Below are 5,959 nucleotides of genomic sequence, written 5' to 3' on the forward strand. Positions count from 1 at the left end.
ACTTCCGCCACCGGTTGTCCCGGTATTGCAATACCTCTGTGATCGGCCTTGTCTTTAGCGCGTCTTTACTATCCTGTCTTTCTATCTCATCTTTGAACTCTCCTACTACCTGCACGTGGTAGCGATTGTGGCTCAGCTTGAGCCAGTGAGCAGGCCTGTGCACTTTCCTTTTTTTCTTCCTGGCTACAACAACAGACAAACAGAGCATCATTCTGTACACAGAAGGAATACAGTCCTCGCTTGAATGAGCGGGTGGTGAAGATACTTTGCCTTCCAGGTACTCGGTGAGGTGTTTTATGTAGGAGTCCAAGCGTTAATGCTGCGCAAAAGAACTGGGGTTGATGGGTCCTAGGAAGGCGTTCTCATTGTAGTCCGGCGGCGCTACATCTACAGAGGCTCGTGAGAGGCAATCGGCGTCAGAGTACTTGCGTCCAGACTTGTAAACGATGGTGACATCAAACTCCTGGAGGCAGCGACTCCATGAAACAAGGCGGCCAGAAGGGTCCTTCAAACTGACAAGGCAGCACAACGCGTGGTGATCGCTGACGACCTTGAACAGTCGTACGTACCGGTAAGGGCGGAAGTTCGAACTAGCCCATATGATGGCAAGCCACTCTTTCTCAGTTGTCGAATAGTTAATCTTTGCCTTGGAAAGGGAACGGCTAGCGTATGCGCTGACTTTCTCCAGCCTGTCACTTTTTTGAACGAGGACGGCGCCTAGGCCCACGCCGCTTGCGTCTGTATGAACGTAAGTATCGGCGGTTTAATCAAAATTCGCGAGGATCGGTGGGGCTGTAAACGACGCTGGAGTTCTTTGAAGAAGGACGTTCTGGCGGGCTAGTTGGTTCATAATGGAGCGAACGAGTACAAACTGCGCGAACAAGACGGGAGGTAAGGGTTTGTCTGTAGTTTTGTCTGCCTTACGTCCGTCTTGCTCGCGCAGTTTGTACTCGTTCTTTGAAGGCTTCTGCTTGCGGCGCTTCCCATTGAAATGGCACGCCTACCTTCGTCAATTAGGTCAGGGGCTCGGTGTCACCAGGTGTCATGAAGGGGCGACTAAAGTTTGGAGAGCAGAAAGGCTGCGAAAAAGTTGCCGAAACAAAACTCTTTATTTGGGGTGAGTTGCGCCCACAATGCACTGAATCACTCGGCGGCGGCATACCAACAAGCATGCTCGGCGGTCGTCGAACAGTATGCTGTGCTCAGTTTAAAGCTGATACCGAACTTTCCATATCAAGCGTACAAAGTTACTAGAACAATCTGGAACAACGTAGAATCATCTCAGCCTGGATGCGATCAACTGAAATAAATCTGGCCGCGTCTTGCATCGCAAACAAAGCCATAAAGCGGCGTGGCAGCAGATTTGAAGAATGAACAAACACTGCAAGATTCGTGGCAATATCACGCCCCGGTTAGAAGGCGACGCTACTTTACAAGAACTTAATGGAACGAAACTTGCAGTAACTCTCCCACTTTTTAGTGGTCAAAGGAGTAATTCACGATATCAAGGTCGGGTTACAAGAGGACGCCACTTTCAAGAACTATACTCCCCGCAAACTTAAATAGTCGGCGCGAGAAGAGTCGGTCAGACCACGCCCGCAGTGGTGGTTGTCATCGGACGCCAGGCACCCTTTACCATCTGCTATGCATAGTCCGAACGTCGCTGCCACATCTACCCAAAAACCAAACCGGCCTCCAACTGAGGAACTCATGTGCACATCATACACCTGTCCTCAGCCAAAAAAATTACTTTGCCCGGAGTGCGGCATCCCACTCATTGAGTGGGCCTGAATACACACCCAAGTACGCCCTATGTAACGGGGCTCAATATACGTTCTCCAAGGAATGAAGAAGTTCCAATCTCCTGTGGCCTGCGAAGAGATTTCAGACATCCTCCACATGGTTTGGAACTGCCCGAAGCAACGTAAAGCGCACAGTTTACAGGAAGTCAGCCATGCGGAGTGGGAGGCGAAGCTGGCTCACACAGAGCTGCCCCTTCAGTGCCAGCTGATCGGTCAGGCCTGGAAGACCGTATTCGCCAATGGTTTCTCGGACCTGGGTAAACCACCCGCGTAATTATTCATATTAATAAAGATTATTTTCTCGCGCTCTCTCTCTGATCTCCTTAGTCGAGTTGGTTCCTCCAACGGGAAGTGATCCAAGTCGCGCCCGCGGGATCCAGACGGGAGCCAGAAGTAGCAACAGGAAGAAAGCAACGGGAACCCAAAGAACCAGACGTCCTTGGGCGCCTTCGGATGGAGGGTGCAGCCGCAGCAGCTGCCCAAGGGCCGTGCGGACTCCAAGTTGAGCTGGACAGAATAGCCTCCTCTTGCCAGTACTTCACCACCCACACAGATTGACACTACCATAGAAACACTACGTCAGGAAAACAAACAGCTCCATGCACATGTTTCAGCCCTTACTGCACAAGCAACTTCACTAGTAGCTCGACCTAACGCTCAGGACTCGAACGCATGCACAAATCCACCACCCACACATAACCCTGCACCTCAGGAAGCTCCGCTTACACAGCCCGTGCTCAGCAACCTATCAGCGGTTAATTAAGAAATCAGGGCGAATAGATAACACAGCCGAATCGAACTCGGCAAATGATCGAAGAAGCAATGGCTATAATCCGAGCGCACATTAGGCAAACAGAAGAAGATATAGCAAACATCGAGTAGTACCTACTCGAGGGGAAACACAAGTCCCGTTTCACCGGACCCATAATCGCAGGCGACGACTCAGTCAACGACTTCTCATCATGTTACACATTCCAAGAGTGATGTTATGGCAGTGCAACTGCCGGGGCTTCAAAAGAAAACAACCGGCCTTAAGCCTCCGCATCTCCGAAGAAAAGGTGCCTCCGGCAGTCATACTGATTCAGGAACCACTCATGACGGAACTTAAACTCACTAGCTACAGTACATACCAACACAATCACCTCTCTGCCACTCTAGTCCAAAAATCTTGCACGGTCATAATGCATGACGGCATTACAGACGACACACCTCACTGCCACAAAGCTCTCATACCTCCACGCAGAGGCGGTAAAGCAATCCACATCCTAAACTTCTACAGCCCACTCAAAGACACACTACCCAGACTAGGGCACCTTATAAGCGGTTTCTGGCAGTAGCGGGAAAAGGCTCCTTGCGTGATTGGGTGGGGGGGGGGGGGGAGGGGGCATTAGCACTGCGCACCAACTACGGGCATACCCGACGAGCATGCCAAGGGGTCGCAAATTGGCCGAGATCTTTGCTGAAACAGGCTCACACTTCTCACAGACCGCACGTTTCCAACCAGAATGGGCAACAGTGGCACTCCAAACGCCTGTCCGTACCTCACATTCGCCAAGAATGCCGTAAACCTATGCTGGAACAACACCGACCAACACTTTGGCAGTGACCGTTATATCCTATCCACCAGCCTAACCGCCGGCAGATTGAAGAGGAAGATCGGCAGCATTTGTCTCAAGAACTGGTACAGATGAAGGAAGTCCCAACCCCCTACAGGCAATGCCATCACCGACATATACCACTGGACCCAAAACATCGAGAACAGCTTGACTCGCTTTACTAAACAAACCTGAACGACTGATGACTGCTCCGCCATCGACCCACACCTTCTCCATCTTTGGGAAAAACAGCGATCTCTCACCAAGAGGTGGAATAAACAGAGACACAATCGCAAGCTTCGCCTTCGCATAGAGCAAATCAACGCTCAAGCTGAAGCCTATGCGTGGACTCACTTGTCAGATTTAGAATTCACTATGCGACAGCCTTCAAATCAACCTCGGAGTGTTAACGTCGTGGCACTTGCTAAGAGCCCTCACTGACCTCGCTCAAAGCAATTCGGGACCCCGCGACATATATTATGGTCAGGCTCATAAAAAAGAACAAGAAAAAATGCCTTTACAGAAGGAAAAAGATCACCCATCCATCCACGGGCAGCAATGAGGAGATCCTTGAATGGCTGCAGCGCAAATACTTATGCACAGATCCGCCAACAACCCATCCAGAATACACGGGACTCCATAAAGAAGAGCTCGACGGCCCCCTCACGGTGGAGGACGTTATAATGCAGCTCGCTTTCATGAAAAGAAACACCACGCCAGGACTAGATTGAATCACTCTCCGGATGATTTATAATCTCCCTGACGATTACATCACATCCGTCGTAAGCTACTTCAGCATACACGATTGGAACAAAGGGACACTTCCAACCTCATGGTAAATTGCAGACCTAAGATTCATTCCCAAACCCTACAAACCCCTTCTCGTCGGCAATCTCACATCCATCTCCCTAAACTCCTGCCTCGGCAAGCTCTTCGAGAGAGTCATCACCACCAGGCTGTCCACACACCTGGAGGAAAACGGCCTGCTGCCATCTACATAGTTTGGTATCCGGCCCTACCTGTAGACGCAGGACGTCCTCCTTCATCTGTACAAGGACATAATCGAAGATCCTACTAAACACCAGACAAGAGCCACCTCTTAGATCCAAGTAGTGAAAGTGAAATCTGCACAGTCTTTACTTAGCTCCCCAAAACAGCCTTGTCTTGGGCATGGATAACAATAAACTAACTCGTGTTAAACATACCCTTGATCAAATATTACAACAACTATATTATATATAATCTCTCCCTCTCAACGAGTATTTTCCCGGAGAAAATGCAAATAGCTGAAGTTATGGCGGCATTCAAATCTGGTGACAAAAATATTTAAATATCGCCCCATTTCAATTCTGCCTGTTTTTTTCAAAGGAATTAGAGAAGATGATAAATCTGATAATGCAAAATTCGCAAATAAGTTTCACCTCATCAGTACCTATCAATTTGGATTTTGTAAGAGCCGCTCAACCGAGTTGCATCTTTTAGCGCAAAAACATACAATCTTAAAAGCTTTTGAGGAAAAAAAAATATCAGCTGGCCTACATATTCATTCTTCGAAGGTATTCGATTGCCTAAACACTGAACACTGTTAGGAACATTAGAATTGAATGCATACGAGGAACCACATTCTAATTAATAACCTCCTATTTGCAGCATATAAAGTAATGTGTAGGAACAGAAAATCATGTGTCCATATACAAAACAGTTACTGCTGGTCAACCTCAAGTTAGATTCCTGGGACCCTTGCTATTCAATTTTTATATTAATGATATCGCTAACATCACTTCAAGTGCAGAGTTTAAAATTTATGCTGGTGACGCTACCTTGTTGGGTTGAAGAATATCGGCATTTCACTGGAACATAGCATCAACAGAGCTCTGAGATATTTAACTTTTTGGAGTGTCGCTAATTTACTACCACGAAACAGCAAAATCTAAAAATCTTCACTCCAAGGAAGTCAACAAAAACGTATTAATTTAACCCTTGGAAACGCAACTACAGAAGCCATTCATACAATAAAAACACTTGGTGTGCACTTTCATAGTAATATGGTATGCGACCAAGTGTGTTATAACTTTGTAACACAACGCAAACTCAGACAAAAACACAGCACAATACTTCACCTCCCTGCTCTCAGATGCAGCCAGGAAATAGCTTGATTTGAGTGCGTGAGAAATAATATTCTGAAATCTATATTCAGCAGCCGGATAAAAACGGATACCTCACAACAAATTTGACAAAATAAACGCGGGAATTCTCCCGCTACATAACAGCTGAAAAGCTCTTGAGATACGCTGGAAAAGTAGTGGCTTTTTACGAAAAAAACCTTTAAAACCTGCTTACAAACATCCTTAAAAGCGTCAATGTGCGATAATCTCACCTAGCGAGGTGTTCTTCGGCTCCCCTATGCAGCACACGCCTAACCTTCCTAGATAAGGAGAATGGCTGCCTTCAGAGCGCTTGTGCAAACAGAGCGGTATCTTCTCACGGCCGTCTACCTCCTATGTAGATATGGAGCCTGTCAGAACTACAAGGGAGACGATAGAGGTCTTCTTTCCCCGCGCG

Source organism: Amblyomma americanum, chromosome 9 (genome assembly GCF_052857255.1).
Source record: "Amblyomma americanum isolate KBUSLIRL-KWMA chromosome 9, ASM5285725v1, whole genome shotgun sequence".
Taxonomy (NCBI): Eukaryota; Metazoa; Arthropoda; class Arachnida; order Ixodida; family Ixodidae; genus Amblyomma; species Amblyomma americanum.